General features: G+C 42.9%; 1 protein-coding gene across 3 annotated transcripts in view; it reads right to left on the bottom strand.

Moving 5' to 3' along the window:
• Positions 1-18,534, bottom strand: part of arb2a (ARB2 cotranscriptional regulator A) — a 140,654-nt gene that overhangs the window by 7,196 nt on the left and 114,924 nt on the right. The window lies entirely within an intron of this gene.

The raw sequence follows: 18,534 nt of genomic DNA, 5'->3' as shown, positions 1-18,534 counted from the left end.
TAAGCTACTTTACATTCCATGTAATATTTCCAGGAAGAGTGAAACTTGTGACAACAAGGACTCCACACAAAAGACCGCGCGGCACTGTACTTCAGTCTCCTTCAGTTTCTTCCCTTCATCTATCCTTTCCCACTCGCCGCCTACCTACCCAGACACTGAGACTGCACTGAGTGCTTTTTTATTTTAATGTGAATGAGTGGCCTTGGCTGTCATAAAGGACCCTTGCTTTTATAGACTTGGAGCGGAGTATTTACAAGATAACCCCAGTCCAAGGACAGCACAGGCTATTTGATACCAGTGTCAGACTCTCCCCTCTCCTCTTCAGTAAAAATCGAAAGCCCAAACATGCCCTCACCTCTGACAGCACCTCTCAATGTCACTTGTTTTATTCGCCTCTACTGAAATTGGATGAGACACTCTGAAATAAGAGGACAGCTGTATGGGACGTTTAACAAAGACGTTTGTTGTACCTTTTCTCATTTACTTCTTACATTGGAATAATGACATTAAATAATAGAGAAAGGGAGTTATTTAAGCAGGCTTACACATTTTTAAAGTGTGGATTCAAGTTGGTAATTTTCAATTTCCGTTAATTCAATCATTGTCAAATCATTGTGCTATCTAATCAGAAAGACATTTAGACAAAATTTTGGATCACTATTTCAGAAATGGCTAAAATTATTATTTGGCAGGATTTGAGATTATAGCCTCAGCACACTGTTCATAACTAACAAATCTATTTGACCACACCAAGAACCACATAACTGTGAGAGAGAAATGGAAGAAATCAAGGCTAGCTCTGGAAAACAAAACACTATCACTTCTAACACTTCAATTAATAGATGCACACATCACACAAATTCTGCTAGTATTTTCCTTATAAACCATCTCCATCTTGCTTCTAGTGACAGACCCATGCTTCACCATTAGGGAGAACAAATGTTCATTGTTATGGCCAAGATTCACTGGAAATTTTTGTTTCAAATCAGACAAGATCTACGCATGTACAGTACCTGTTGATTGACTGTGTATGTGACAGAGGGAGAAACAGAAAAAGAGAGACTGAGTGTGCGTACAGATGTATGTGCACGGAGAAACCTTGTTGGGAGTGCCACCCAGACATTAACACTGTAAACAGTGCAAGCCTCCTTCCCTGTCCAGGCCTTTTGTTCCATCTGCACCACCATTGGTTGAGACTTAAATGGCAAACACTCGGGGGCTGCTAGCTCGCCTGACACCGTTTTGTTTTTGGCCTATTGAAGGGCCTGTTTCTGTTTCTATGCCTGGGCACAATGTGTCTCAAAAGCAGCATGGCTGAAAAGAGAGGCCCCCACAAAGACTGTCCATTAGTGGAGGCACTGCATGCATGTGTATATGTGCACTCACATAGACACAAGCACACGCACACACACTGATATACACACATCATGCTGCCTGGGCAAGGGTCAGAAGAGACAACCTTGTCAAAGACACTGGTTTAGACGGAGCATGCGCACGAATATGCCCATGCGCATGCACACAAGTGCACAGTAGTCTATATGACCAAATCCTAGCTGAACCACACACTTGCCACACCACTTCACTATACTACACTCACTCCTCACTCACATAAACACATAACCTCTGTTCCACTTGAACACAATGAATTCTGGCACACACACATGCACACCTACCAAGCATCTTCAGGACAATACAGAGCATAGAAAAACACACACACACACACACACACACACACACACACACACACACACACACACACACACACACACACACACACACACACACACACAGCCTTCTACAATATCAGACATACACACATCACTCAGTCACAAAAGAGGTAGAGGAGGAGAGGGGTTAGAGAGGCCCCCTTGCACCTGTAAGAAAGACAGGGCACATTCAGAATCAGTGGTCAAAGAATAGGCAGCCTTGAGTGTGAGAACTCCCATCCACACAAGGCCATGTTGATCGCACGCACCTTACATTCAGCCCTCCTTCACTCACCAGGCTATCTAAGCACTATAGAAAAATACAAAACCGCCATTAACACCACAGGCACACGGTTTGTGCAGTGGAAGGTATAACTGCAAAGAATTTAAAGGTACTATACACTGGTAGCATGATGACAGAATGTATAGTACATGGATGTATTACCTCTTTTTTTTTTCTTTATCTTCCACCATATAATCTTTGTCCTCTGGCTGTAAACCTTCCTGCTCTGTACTGCTCTACATTTTTCTGTTTTCATGCTAACAATGAGAAAAAAATGCCTTGTCTCATGTTTTTTCACAATACAAAGGCTTATGTTTGGTGATAAAAGGTGTGAAGCGAATTTGATAGCTTATAGCAACAGTAATCGTGACTAACACTTCACCCAAAGATCTTTTCAGCACTACAAGCAAAAAAAAGAGAGAGCTGCGTGGTGGACACAAACGATTAGTATTCTATACAATGACATGCCACCTGTGTCAATCTCAAAGCTGAGAAAACACATCTACATTAGCACAAAGCAGTTACCTTTGGACCTTAGGGCACAAATGTTACAGGAATACAAATGATCTAACTAGTGGAACTGCTCAAATGTTTACATTTGGCCTTAGACGATACTGAACTAAAGGCATAAACAAGTATATACAGTACATACATATAATTTTCTTCAATCAAATGATATGTAAGCAATCTCCTTGGCTTTACTTCACCATATCTTCACTGAGGGCAACCAGCAACAATTTTAACACTCCCTCATTGTCTAACACTTCTCACTGTCTACCATCTTCTTGGTGCAGTGGGCACAACATACAGTACAAACATGCACTTTAAAATATAAAAGCACATACAGGCAGACATGCAGGAGGGCAAAACATTCAAGATGCATTCAGTTTTTATATTTACATGCATAAAAGAGGCTCAATGATGGAAACTAATAGACTAAGGAAATCTGGGCTATGAAGAAGATTTTCTGGCCACCTATGGAAAAACTGCAATGAAACAAGTGATACACACTGCAACAGGTTAAAGAGTTTACTGATAGAGTCACTTACTGTAACATCTAAACCCACTAACACATCATTTTTTGAGAGCCTCATTTGTCAGTATATACTGTACATATATACACTGGCTATAGATGTATGGAGCTAGTTTTTATATGTCATCTTAATCCAATGCATTGCAACACATAGAGGTCGGTGGATAATGTGTAAAAGAAAAGAATACAGCAGAGGGTAGGGGAAAGTATTGGTAGGATAGAAGAGGAGAGGAGAGAGGTCAGGTGGGGGAGGAGCAGGCCAAGGGTGGAGATAGCAGAGAGTGGGTGTTGAGGGCGGGGCAGGTCTGAAATAGATCACTTAGGGGAACAAAGTGTAATTAATGGGTCGCCACAGATAACAGAGCTCTAGCCCTATCTGGGAATGTGCTAATGGAGTTGACACACACTCAACAAGATCAGTGGACAACCCCTCTTCATGTATGTGTGGGTATGTATGTGTGTGTGTGTGTGTGTAAGTGTGTGCATGACTGTGTGTGTTTTAAAGACACACAGTGGATAAATAGTGGGAGGAGAAGACTGCTAAGGTGACAGGTTAACATGGTTTCCTCCATGACGAAGATCTGCCATCCCTGCAATCAGAGAAAACCCAGAAGGAAACACACACATAGACACAAGGTTTCTCCTGCTACGCACAACCATATAACACAAACATATCTACGTGAGTCAGCCTGTCTAGCTCACGTAGATGTCCCGCCTCACATCAAAACATGAGTGATGTTATTACACTTGGCGAGCAGGCACGCCTTCAGTCACAGGGATGTGGTTGTTTACGGAGAGATGGAGGAGGAGGAAGCCGCCTGGTCAAGAGAGGGTCAGACCTGAAGTGTTCTAAGAGAAGCAAACTGACAGAAACCTCTCCTTAAACTTCCTGTCTGCGTGTGTCTCTGCGTCAGGGGAACCTGTCTGGAGCCAAGGGGCCTGTGCATGTGGATATTTGTGTGGATTTGTGTTGGTTAAACCTCCTGGGTTTGAAGCCTTTCTGGGGAGGTGTGTAAGGCATCAATGTGCACTGGGACAGTGAGATGCCCTGTGATGGACATGGCAAGACAAGGAGGATTTCCCCTGTTTGTCTGAAAGGCCGGGGCTGACACGTCTTGCGCGCACGCACACACGCACGCGCGCGCGCGCGCACACACACACACACACACACACACACACACACACACACACACACACACACACACACACACACACACACACACACACACACACACAGAGTGTCTGTCTCCGGGATTGATTTCATGTGTGTGAGTGTGCGTGTGGCGTGAGGCTAGCAGGTCATGTATCTGGTTGTTTTTGTGTGTAGATGTGTGTGTGTATGTACCTCTCTCAGGGTCACAGACCCTGGGGCCATCTACTTCACACTGGTTTAGTTAGACAAGTCAAGGCCACATTAACACACTGCATGACTTAATAATATAGAGACCCTTGGCTTGGCAGCGCAAACACAAGGCTGATGAGGGTGAATATTAGAAAAAAAAAAAAGAACACATATCTTACATTTTTATGGAAATGAAGTATTTAATGCAATAACAGTCACCTTGAATGAAGTTAGTAAATATCCAATGAAGTAAATGTTTCAGCCCTTAAACACAAGAACATAATCTAGCTGTGCATGGAGCTCTCAGTGAAAGTTGCATTATGTAGTAAAATGTGTGCAGCAGCCAGTTTTGTTTGTGTGCGAGCATGTGATGTAGCATCATGAGGTTAAATGGAGAGGGATGAGACTCCAATCTTTTAGAACAAGGAGACAATAGCTTCAAAGACTCAACATCAACCCCTCTTTCTCTTTCTCACATACACGCGCGCACACCCAAACACACAATGTCGGACAGTCCATTGCTCCCAGCATATCTCTACTTTGTCCTTGGACTGTCTGAATACCACTGGAGGCGAGCATGATTTGAGAGAGCAAGTGGGAACAAGACAGAGTGAGACAGAGAGAAGGAAAGAAAGAGGAAAATGATAGAGGGAAAGAGAGGGAAAGAAAAGAGGCGCCCCTCAATGACATCTAAAGAGATAACTCACTCTCCAGAGCTTCTTTTCTCTTGCTATCACTTTCCCAGGCAGCACTCCTTCCACATAAGGCCTCAAGTATGTGTGTGCATGTGTGTTAACTTTATCTGTGTACGTGTGTGTATGAATGAGTGACAGTGGTGTATGTGGGAATACACTAAATGTGAAGGTGAAAAGATTTTTGAATTTTTGAATCTTAATGAGATGATCTAAAAAGCTATCAAGCACAAGGATGTGCATACTGAATACAGCACATTGTACAGGGTTGTTCGAGAAAAACATTCCGGTTGGTCAGATTTCATGAAGATTATCAGAGATTATGCTTACACCTACTATAATGAACAACAGAGATTCATGGAAACTGGTTTTTTATGTTTGTTTACATGCATCAGTGTTAAATTGTATATATAAAGCAGAAAGTTAATAATCTAAAGCAAATGTGCTTTTTATATAATATATTCATTTCAGAATCATTTTGCTGTGAATCTGCATTCAGGTGGCTGCTTAAGAAACGATGTGAGATACACAACACAAACAACAGCTGGCTTGTCTCCTGATTGAAAGTTAACTTTGGGAAAACAAAGCACTGGGCCACTGGCGGGTCAGAACTGTAGAAAACAACTGAACAAAACAGCAGGAAAAGAGAAAATGGTCCAGTGCTACCACTGTTTTGTCAAAAATGCTACCTTTTGTAGACACAGAAAACTGTGTGGAAGAGTTAACCTTTAGATACGCTGTTTTGAGCCCCCAGCTGAATGATTTTTTTCATCAAAATGTGAGAGTCAGAAAGAGAATAATTATCACCTCCATGGATATGGGAGGTTTTGCAGCCCCCAGTCTGGTCTTCATAAATGAACTAAGTCCTGAAATGAACCAGTGCTCATAAGCACAGCAAAAACCTGAGCTACTGTATGCTAATTATTTATTTCCCAAATCTAAAGTAAATGTACACATAAAAACTTTATCAAAAAGCAAACGTGTACATTGAAACTGCTCGAAGGAATAAGGTTTTCCATTGTTTAAAATTACCATAATGTTTGCCCTAATGTTGCTTTAATTTCAACAGGCAATTAACTTGCAATGCTATACAAACCTATAAACCTGTGGGGCTGCAATCAGACCTACAATAGCACCGCTTCAAATAATCCAGTGCCGCCACTCATTTCAGTAAAACGTGCATGTATGCAGTAAAGTTATATTATATAGTTAAAGTTATTGTCTCAGGTGGCTCCAACATAGTCTTCGGTCTTCGGCATCTACTAATGCGTTTTGTTATCCCACCAAATATATGCAATTACACATTACAGGCAGCTTGTGCTGTAAAGCTCTGTACTACTACTAATTATCTTGGAAGTAATGAGACAGTGGAGCATATTATTGCTACTGTGATAAATGTCTAGATTTGAAAAATGAATCCTTAAATACCTATTGACACTGTTGTACAGTGCCTCTGTGACTGATACACCTTTAGGCTGGTCTCTCTAGCTGGTACATCTCAACACTTGTATGTAGCTCTCACCTAGACCAGCACTGCGGTCTTGTGATTCCTTGACCTTGTTGGTCTAGACATGACCCAACAGTCCTTACTCTGGAAGCCTCACCAGTACAAGAACAAACGCATATGCACAAACATTCACAGAACCACATTTTGAACCTTCCAAACAGGGCAAGGTCACTGATCCCTGTTCAGAGCGGCCACAGTCACCTCAAGAAGAGATACAATTTAGACCCACCCTGGCACAGATTTGTGTACACAAAGACACACATAAAAAAAAACACCCACCCCAACAGAGCTTAAGACCTTTATCTGACAGCATTAGCTAAACGCCAGATACACACAGTACTGCCCTGACCTTGCAGCACTTCAAGATTAATCAAAATTGTAGCTGGGATCAGAGGTGTGGGTACAACGAGCAGAGAGTCATTCATGTTGTGCATGTGTGCGTACTTTCTGTATGTGTGTGTGCGTGTGTACGTGTGATATGGTGGACGAGACAGAGTCAGAGATTGAGGGAGGGGAGGTCAGAGGAAGCACTCACCCTTTCAATCCTCCACTATTGACTTGTGAGCAGAGAGATCGTACTGAGCGGTCAACAGCAAATAGAATAAACTGATCAATAACCTCGCACTTGTCGGGGGGACGGAGGCATCTTAAAAACAAACACAACAGCCCAACTTGAACTATGCATGAAGGGAACATTAATCAAATCATGTAGAGTTCTACCAGCCCTGTTTGCTCCAGCTATGATGTGTGGAATGCTACTCCCCAGAAACATTGTGGGTAAAGGCTTAGAGAAGGAAACAGCGAGAGGAGATGTCATAGCATTTCAACAATGGCAAGCCATGACCAAGTAGACATTTAAAGGAGATAACAGAAAAATTTGCAGAAAATTGCTTATCTTCAGTCTTCAAACAGCAAGCAATTAAAGGATGTGATGGAATATGTGTAGTCTATATGTGTTGCAGGTGGCTGCGTGTTAAGATAGATTTCAAGGAGAGGAGGGAAAACGAGAGGCATAGGGTATAAGTCAGACTGAGGGAAAGAGCAAGAAAGCTGTGAGTGAGCGGAGCAGAAACAAGTGCAGGAAAGTAGAAAGGAAAGGATAAAAACTACCCTCTGTCATAATTTAAACGAACCATGGTCTCCCAATGCTCTGTTTACAATGTATAATTTATGCCTCCCAGTTCAAACACAGCTTTATCTGCACTCAGCTGCTAAGTGATATGATTTCATTTTTTATAGCAGCCCTTACCCCCCCCCATCCAATCCACATCACCCCAGTTCCTCTGTAATGCAGGCTGGTGTGATTCTGCACGCCTCATGCACTGACTTTCAACTGTACAGCCCCCCGAGGGCTAAAGTAGCATATTAAACCCCTCCCTAACCTCATCCTCTTCCTTCCCTTAAGCAAAACTGCAGTCCTAGACACACATGCGTGTGCATGTGCCAACCCCCCTGGTCGTGCACACCGACACCTTAGATGCTGCAAAAGGAGAAGGGTGCCTCATATTTTACAACAGTTAAAGTTTCTTTCTGTATTTATTGCTGTGTTGGTGAGCAGTAATGTCCCATTTCACAGCAGCACTCTCTGACCTCTGATCAGAGCCTCTCATATGACCCCATGCCTCTGACTGAGTTGCAATAATACGTCACTTTGGTTTAATGGCACTTTTCATGTGTCCTGCCCATACTTATCAGGTGGTGCATGCATGCACACACACAAATACTTGTACTTATGTCTTTGTGAGGACACCCATTGACATAATGTATTCCATAGCACATTATAGTAACCCTAACTATTCAATCTAACTACCTATCCTCAACCCTTACCCTAACGTAAAGCTAATTCTAACCTTAATCGTAAAACCAAATAATAAACCTCAAACAGGAGTCGGAAAAAGACAAATTGTCCTCACTTCGATAGAATTATGCTCAAAATGGTCCTCAAAAAGATAGAAGTACAAGTAGACACACACGCATACACTTAATAGGTTTGCACACTTTTCATAATGGTGTTCATTGTAGTGATGACTCCAAGGGTCAAGAATTCATCCAGTGAAGGTATAACCTCTAGTCTCACGAGGAAATGACCACGTTTAAGCACTGCATTCATGAATATTACTTTGTGGTAGTAATTAAGAATATTCGTAACATTTGAACTGCTGTACAATCCCGGTACTGTGATGATGATGCAGATTACAATTTCAAGCAAAATAATAAAAAAAAAAACGTTATTCACGAGTTTATGTCTTATATCTTATCAAAAGAAAACATTCTTTCTGAATCACATTATAAACTTGTCTATTCTTATTACCATTTTATTACCAATCGATTTATCTGATTTGTGTAAAGTATTCCTCCTCTGCTTTTCTTTTTCTCTGAAGCCTTCTCCTCTACTTTCCCACCATTTCATCTATTCATCATACTGCTTCCTCCTCTCTTCTTCCAGCATCCCTTTACTTATTCTCTGCCATCTCCTCCCCTCTACTTTCTCAGCTATCTGCCTACATAGTGTTTGCGCTAGCAGAAAATTCCCACTTCGTCCCTGGGGAGAACTGCGTTTTTCTCTGCTCCGCTCCTCTCTCGTTCTTCACTTGTATGTTTTCTGTGTTGGCAAAGCTTCCTCTTCCTGCATGCAGCAGGGAGTGCGCTCCATCTGTGGCTGTCCCATAAGGGATCCTACAGTATGATGTTACAATCTCCTCATCCAGCAGGATCCTCTCTCCATCTTCCTCTCTCCCTGGCTGCTCTTTTTTCTCTTTCTCTACAAGATGTTCATGCCCTTATTTTATACTCTTTTTCTCACTCACTTTCTTAATCTGTTTATCTAACACTCAACCCTCTGACACTTTTCACCTGTCATAAACCTTACCTTATCTGACACTCTACCACCACTGACTTAGAAATTTAGCATTTTTACTGTTTATTTTTCTGTTTCCCTGTATTCCTTTCTGGCATTGACTGATTTGGTCTCTCAAAACGTGCAAATTCGAAATATTTTGCCAAAATATAAAAAAGAAAGTATTTAAATTCACAGTTAACTGAGGTTTACAATGGAAGTATCTGAATATCTCAATACAAGCCATATGATGCATCTAATAGCCTCCAGTCCTGAGTGCAATGTTTTGATGCACCTTTAAATATGGCAATCTTTGAAGCCTGGAGTCCAGTGAAGTCCAGAGCTCCAAGACCTCAGCCCTCAGCACAGGCCAGATCCTCAGTCTTCTGTCTTTAGGGAGGTGGCTGTTGTGTTTGTGCTGCAGTCCAAGTTTGCCAGGCCAACCAACAGACCAGGGACCCCCGCCATATGGCTTGAGGGCTGTCCTGCTACGGTATCCCTGTAGGGACACACTGTGATGGGCCACCACACAGATCCTAAACTGGGCACCATGCCACGTAGCGTAAAGATGGATAACCCAAACACCCACACTCAAGCAGGAAGACATGCAGCTGTGCATACTTCCGTGAACAAGATGGCTGTCATTCACAAAAAGTGTCTCACAGACTCAAGGGGCTTTCTTTTACTGCAGAAGTGTTGTTGGTGAAAAACAGAGAACAGACCTCAACAAAATGGAAACATTAACACAGTTCAAATAACACAGTTGAAATAAATTTACCTCCGTCTCCTTAATTAAACCTGCCATTCTGTTCAAACAAAATAAAAGTCCAGATCCTTTTAAACTGTACATTAAACAGCTATGCACAGCATTACAGTTCATGGGAAATATCTGAAAGGGATTTACATATGGCTTCTTAAACTCCATCTAAACAGAAATACACAAAGAAATTTGGAACTTGCGACACTAACGTGAGAGCTGCAGATTGGAACATAGCTTGGCTAAGGTATTTAAGTACTGAAGCCTATACATACATACAGGCAAATGCTCAAGTTATAAAGATAAAAAAAAAAGCTTTAGGTTAGGGGAGATCTTTAGTTCATAGAAATTCAGAGAATGCCTTGACTAGAAAAGATGAGGTGCTGTGTGGGTGAGATTCCCTTGACCTGCCATCTATGGACAAGGTCTCCTGTTAATTAAGTTTCTTGTATATCGAACTACATGGCTATTATGTTTGCACTTCTTTCCGGAGATTAACATGGAAGCCTCTAAATCTACCTCACAATTTCATTTCATTCAACAGGATTTCTTTTCTCTTTTCTAAAGGTTCATATAAGCAATGCAATATGTGGGAGATGGTATGTGTGCGTACATGCGCATATGTGAATGTGTATCTGTTCCTTTCAGTGTGCATTTTGTGACTTGTCTGTGCTGAAATGGTTAAAGACAGAAGGAGAGACAGCGAGTTCTTTTCAGGGTATATGCTGGCATGTCTACGTGAAAGAGAGGCGTTAGGCTGAAATACTGAGAATAGGATTCAAGATAATTCACCTCTCTAAATATTGCTCTTGGCTGAAGACTGCACATTTGTACATGGTATTGTCACATCGCCAGATATGGGCAGGGACACAAATTGTCAAAACCTGATGCCAGTGTGATCAAGAGCAATCACAAGGTGAAGAGTAAGCTGACTGTTGGCACAAAAGCAGACTTTGACAAGTCTAGGTAACACAATCCTTCACTGTAAATGATGAGTACAAAGGGCATACAGTATAAGTATGTGGTTACAGACACTTTTGGCAGATATATACAGACACAGACACGCACACACACAGTCATTGTCTCTCTCTCTCTCTCTCTCTCTCTCTTTCACAATGAGTGATTGGTACTGGATGTTTGTTTTGGTGTAACGTGAACCTGTCTGTGCCCCCGGGCCACAGTCAAGCAGGTGTTGGTGCATACGTGCAGAGACATACATACACACAAGTATGAACACCTGGACACCTGTGCAGCACAGTACTGTCAGACTCACAGAAGCTGTCACACACTCCAGGATGAAAGTGACCCTAGAGCTAAGGGGTATACACCTGTGCCATGGGCGGCCCCCTGTCTGTTGAGCACCCTCTCATAAAAACACTCATGGTGACAAAGTTGTAGGCGTTTAATTGGCACTTAAACTTGTTCAGTGCTAATAAGGGTGCTAATAAAATCTCTCAGAGCCACCTAAACAAAGGGACAAAGGAGGCTGAAGAGGCAAAGAGGATTATAATCATACACAGAATGTAAATTTAGCATTGTGTTCTGAATAAAAATTGCTGCACATTTTAGATTTGTAGTTGTGAACTAGCTGTCTGAATGCCTACCTAGTTTCCGGCTGGTGGCCACACCTTTGATAATACCGTTTAAATCTGTCTTTTTAGGGTAGTACAGTGAGCAGCTTTGCACTTTCTGCTTCTATGAGCAATCATTAAAGCCAGTCACACATATGCATCAGAGCCATGGTTCCTGGGTTCCTTGCTTGGTTTGCCTGGCTTGGGCAATGTGTGTGTATGTGTGTGTGTCTGTTTCAAGGGATCAGGGCATTGTTTCATAATAGCTCAGTGTTGTTGAGTCCAGACTTTTATTTGTGTGTTTAATGACCAACGAAGGGGAGAAAAATGCAGACAGACAGAAACAGATAAAGACAAAGATGAACACAAAATGAGCGAGATTACTGTAAGTCACAAAGACCTAATGAGAGAGATAGAGATACACCAAGGAGATGGACACACAGCTACCAGAGACAAAAACAGTGCAACAGCCTAATGGCAGAGGTGCATAACCAGGCTCTGCAGTTGTGGGAGAAGGGACAGTGTTGTGCAGTGAGCTTGTGGGTCTTGTTCTGCCCTCAACCTGTGAATACTGGCACACCCAGTCCTGCTGCTGGCTAAATAAAGAGCTCCAGGGTGGGCTGGGCTCGGCGGCAGGAGAAACAGACACAGAGTCGGCATTACCCAGTTAATCTCATTAGGGAAGCAGCCCTGCCAAGATGCCAGGGGTCAGCCAGAGTGCCACGTCACTCACGGCACCTTGGGCACTCTCTGTGACCTGCAGGCAGGTTTGGGCTGAGACTCATGGCCAGCCAAGGTGAGAGGCAAGAGGGGTTAAACCAGCTCAGCAGAGTTTAGATCAGTGTAGCTTACAGATTGGGAAGTGCAGTACTTTCAGATAGGGGTAGCAGAGGGTAGGGACATCAGAAAGTGGATAAAAGGAAACAAAAGAATGAAATTAATGCAGTGAAACAGATACAAAGCAAACGAGAGACGCAGAAGGAAAAGGAGATAAAAAGAACACAAGAAAAAAAGAGATGGAGAAAGGGGCATAGAGGATGGATAAGCAGCTTCCTCCTCTGCAGCTTGGTTTAATGTATTTACAGCGGATTGCATCAGGGTGCTGTAGTTATAAGGGTGATCACCATCCAACAGGGTCATCTGTAGTGTAATGCACCTCTATAGAGGGGATGTGTGTCACTGTGAAAACACACATATACACATAGCCACACAAAGGATAAATCCATATACCCATGGAGACAAAAGCCCACCAAAGTGTGGACATACAGTATGTGCACAAAGTCAAACCTCAAAAACATGGGAAGCCAACAGAGGAGTGTCATGAACCCTTGCCAGTTCATTCCCACAGAGCATAGGCCTCCTACCGCCATATGTCTCTCTGCTTCCCTCCCTCTGTGAACAAAGTTGAGAGCAGATATGATCACAGTTTTAGGTCTAGCTCCCTGTGCTGATCTGACATTCAGCGACATGGGCAAAGGTAGGAATTTAGATCCAATGAGCACCTCAGCCCTGTCAGCACGTTGGCTCCATGCTGCTCCGAGACAGGGTCAGACACATTTGCTAATATTACCTGCACAGCATGCCCAACATCACCAGCACTGCCCACTGTGGACACTACCATTGCCACAATGTCTGTGCCACCATAACTTCACAAAGGAGAACTTTGCAGCATTGATCTTGGGAACTTCATTTTCCCTATGTTATTTGATGGATCCAAACTCAAAACAAAATGTGTAACACGTTATTGTAGATCATACATGTGTGTGGGTTAGTGCGAAAGGGAGAGTGAAAGTAAGCTGATGGTGATAAGAAACGTAGAGGTCCTAAAGTTTCTGGTTTTTTGGAGATTTACAGTCTTTTGACTGTAACATACTCTTATCATTAGCCACTAGCCCGTGCCAATTGACTTATAAAAAATAATATATAGCGAGAAAAACATAACAGAACTTCTTTTCATATTTGGTATAAACATTACCAGAGCTGGCTAAGACACTCCAGCTTGGTGACTACCACGATGGCTGTATCGCTGACAGTGTACAGTTTTCGACCAAGTCTGTGACTTCCTGGCTGGCTAGCTGACTCACTGGCTGGCTGGCTGGCTGGCTGCCTAGCCTGGTGGCTGGTTAGTACGTTAGCTGCCGTCTGGATAATAGCACAGAGTTTATGTCATTGTTGCGCTCTACTTGACACCCTGAGTGTGTTTGGATGTGCCCTTGTAAACTGTGCATAAGAGCATCCACTGCATATCAAGGCCTTCATCCAAAACCATCCTAAAATAGGCAGAGATTGAGTCTGAGTAAAAGGGGAGCCAGCTAACTAGAGAGGGGAGGGTGCTGAGGGAAAGGTTGAGAGTTCACAGCTGAGTTCAGGCAGCCCTGCACGGCTTTGGGCCACTGGCCAAAGCTGAGATTGGAATAAGCTCCTGATGGTTCCACTGTGAAATGGGATCAGAGGAGGGACAGAGGGAGGGATGGAAGGATGGCGGGAGGGTTTGGGGGGGGGGGGGGTAAATGTATGAATAGGGTAGAGTTGGCGTTGAGATTTGAAATTGTTTAACAAGCTGGAGTTGGAATATGCTGCTGGGAGTGGAGCTGACTGAACTGGAGTTGTACAGGGAGGGAACATACTTAGAAGAATTTTTCTTTACTCTCAAATATAAATATTGCTGGAATAGTGTGATTTGATTAGCTTCCTACAAAACTACATGACCTATGCCAAAAGAAATTATCTTCAGAGCAGAGAAGTGCAGAATGAAAATGAATCCTTTCTGAAAAACCACATGATGCAACTCCCTTTTCTGTTGCATAAAATAGAAAGGCTGCACAGACGTATGTAGAATAGGCACGTAGTTGAGGTAAAAACTGAAAGTAAAAGTTTAGGTACAGTACACCAAATTGCCTGTGGTCCACAGCAGGTGCCAAAGTTTCCCAATGAAAAGCTGATCAAGCTATTTTTATAGTTACCTCAGTGCAAATGCTCTACAATTGACTAGGAGTGGGAGTGTCCTTATCCTCTCAGCAGGGGGGAGAAAAAAGTCAGGATAGAGAGAGGGGTGCAGGGATAAAGAAAGAGGCTTTAGGAAAGCAATGCTCTTCTGACTAATTTTGGAGGGGTGAATCGTACAGAGTTCAGATGTGTGCTTGAGTACAATCGGCAATAAAAATGTATGCAGCACTTCAGCAAATATTAACAAGAAACAGAGGCACACGCAATAACTGGGCCAGGATTAGGGTTATTAATGAGCTACTTAGAAACTTCTGCCTTTAGAGATATGATATGTGTGGTCAGCTAAAACCCTCACAATGACTGAAAACATGTTTTCATTAAAATGCAATGAAATGACTTTACATGTTTGACACTTATGACTCCAAGTAGTTCTGTTGAGAAGTGTACATGTACATTCATGTTTCAACACATCAGTGTATGTCTACATCCTGGGAACTCACTAACTGAAAAATCAATACATGACACTGATTCATAGCAGATAGTTTCTAATCGACTTAAGACCTCATTCTATCTGTTCTCCAAACTGGCTGAGTACAGAAATGAAAACATTTGAACACGGGCAGCAACACAACAAGTCAATAACTCAAGACACAATCATCTTTATGAGTGTAATTAACACAACTGAAATTATACAAAAGCTTTATTTCTTAGTGAGCTTTCACGAGGGATGCATGCTTTCATGCATCAGCTTGCATGAAAGCATGTTTGTGTGTGTATTTGTCGAAGCATACATATATAAATTTGTGTACTTGTCAGTGTCAGTGTAATGCATTTTTGTGTGCGTGTGTGTGTGTGTGTGTGTGTGTAAGCAGGCAGGCATGTCTGATAAAGATATCAGAGTTAGAAGAGCCAGGACAGGATCGGAATGTTGAGGAGGACTGGGGGGCTCAACAGGCAAAAAAAGAGGATGCTGTTTGCCTGAAATGCACATACCCATAGTCACACACACCCTCCCTCTCTCTGTCATGGCCTCTGCTCTCACTGTATGTGTGGCATGCAGCATGCTTTAAAGCCAGAACTATGGGGCACAACATCATCTGCCTGGGGAATTCTCTGCCTCTACATCATTCCCTCCTTCTTTGCACATCTCACTCTACCTCTCTTTGCCGCTCTTCCCCACACACTTACTCTCTCCCTTAGCCTTGACTCTACAGAAACCCTAAAACAAACTTCTGCTTGCACATCCTTCTCACACGCTTACTCTCTCCCTCTCTCCTTCTCTATCTCCCTCTCACAGCCAACAAGCAGAAGAGACGGCAACCCCACGCTCAAAAGTAATCAATTTTTAATTTCTCACCACTTTTTCATGTTGTGTCAGAGAGAGATGTCAGCAAACAGGAGCCCTGGGGAGGCTAGAGGAAGGAGGAAGAAGGGGGTGGTAGTACATACAGGAAGGGCAGGTGAGGAGAGTGAAGAGAATAGGAGGGAGGAGAATAACTGAGAGCTCAAACCCCCCCCAAAAAAACAGACTAATATTTGCAATCAAACTGAACAGAAGTGTTTCCTGCGTCACCACTGTTCAGCTACATGCATCCTGGATCTTATACATGTGATTATCATTAAGCTCATCTCTAATAATACTATTTCAATCTCTTCATATTCTCCAACACAACAATTCCTTACTACTTCTGAGGATTTTTTCTTAAGATAGCAACCGCTGTGCCACAAGCTGACTGGCTTTCTGTTTGGCTCTTCCTGGTGACACGGGCGGTGAAAACGAGTAGAAAATCTAACTGTTCCATATCAAGGAATATTTTTACTGCTGCTAATGTGACTTAAATACCTTGTTCCACAGCTGAGTGGGCTAGCACCTGCTGTAAGCTGCAGCTAGCCTATTACAGTTCAGTACAGAGCTGTCGCTAATTTTCTGATTCAATTAGCATGCCTCAGAGCTTTCCAGTCTAATTGCGAACTACTTCACAGTTACCTCCCTGATTAATCGCTGCCCATCTGCGAGCCATTGCGCACAGAACTTGGTGGAACAAATTTGTGTATTCTGAAATATCAGCTGCACCACCCTGAGCTGTTGAACACGCTTCAGTCTCAAGTGGTGACTGGGAGGCCCTGACATATGACCCTTATGTAGTGACCTCATAAGACTGCATTTTCAGGACTCAAAGACCACATCACATTATTCTGTAAATGTTGCTATGCTGGATGAAATGACTGCTGTTGGCCCAGTATTCCTACATTGTTCTCAAACCTCACTGCAACTGAAGGACCCAGGACAGTCTGGTCTAGATCTGGAGGTCATAACTTTCCTCAAGACCCACTAGAAGACCCATCACCTCTCCCACCAAACCAGATCAATAGCTTTCTGTTTTCTGGGCTGTCAGCCATTGTTCACTTGTGCTGACCTCTGGAGCTCATAAAAGCAGCATAGGACGGATGACAGCAGAAACAGAGTAAGGCACCATGGCAGAAAAGATGAGGGCAGACAGTGGGCAAGCTGCAGAGACAAGGGCAGGGATGCTGGTATCTAAGAAGAAAAGAATAGGGTCAATAAAAAGAGAGGCGAACATGAGGGGAGGGCACTAACAAGTGTTCAAGAGACAGCGAGTACACCAATATCAAAGAGAAACGAGAGGTGAGTGGAGAGCTTTGACAATGAGATAGAGGAGTGCAGAATATGGTTAAATCAGTATAGCTTGGGTCAGAGGTAAGACTGAGGTATCTTAGGTTATCATACCAGTCAGTCAGCAAGAAACTTCCAGCTATCATAGGCAGGGCATGTTGCCCTCAATCCTACACAATCCCCTTCTCTGTTCTCCAATGCAGCCCTATTGATAAATCTAAAACCAAGGTCACAGCAGTGTTTACACAGACTTTAGCTGAAATTACATCATCCAAACGCTGGCCTGCTGGATGCATCACACTGTCACAGAGAGTAAATGACCTGGCAGGGTGCCGTCAGGCAGAAAGAAAAGAAACAGAGAGAGAGAGAACAAGGAAGATAGACAACAAGGCAGTTGGTGGGGATAGGCAGTGAAGTCAGATAAAAAGGATCATGTCTGATTTTAAAATATATGAGAAAAAGAACTGGAACAAGGGATTGGAAACTTATTAGGATGTTTATTTTTTGCCCTCCACAAAACATTTCAGCGTCCCAGAAAAACATAAAGACGACATTACTGTCCTACTGTCTGTGGCAGTGTTTTCTTATGAGTCAACTCACCATACAACAAAGGAGCATAATGCATATTGTTGTTAGCTTCCAATAATGATGCATAACCCGGTGGCTGCACAGAAATATAATACCAATATGTCAGGTCTCTGATTTGGCCACAATTTGCATGGTTATAATAGCTTATCGACTGGCTCAAGGTTGAGCTGGGCCAGACGGCTTCACTGTAATGACTGGCTGCGTGCCTCCGACAGTTTATTTCAAGCTTCTGTGGCTCAGTCACCCGGCCCCCTATCTCGTCAATACCCAATCTTGATCCCACTATCTGCATCCTGACAAAATCTACACAAACACATCTGACTCCCCACTGCCAACAACCTCACCTCCACTTCCTACACCCCATCAAACCCAGTGTTTTTATCTTTAAATTATTCCTGCATCATACAAGCATTTCCCATGGAGATCAATACAGGTGCAATTCATTAGGTCCAAAATGTGCTTGTCTGCAAATGTTTGTCCCTATAACAGCAATCGACCCTCCCCAGGTTGGCCTGGCGCCCAACTTGTTCAATGTCTGTGCAGCAGAACCAACAGGCAAGCTGCAGAAGCAAAATTATGGATTTAGTTTGAAACAAGGAAAAATATGCTATGATATGACCTCTAAAAGCATTTGAACT

The sequence above is a fragment of the Mastacembelus armatus genome, chromosome 9 (genome assembly GCF_900324485.2).
Source record: "Mastacembelus armatus chromosome 9, fMasArm1.2, whole genome shotgun sequence".
Classification (NCBI taxonomy): Eukaryota; Metazoa; Chordata; class Actinopteri; order Synbranchiformes; family Mastacembelidae; genus Mastacembelus; species Mastacembelus armatus.
Note: the sequence above shows the minus strand (reverse complement) of the source record. Positions and strands in the feature narration are given on the sequence as shown.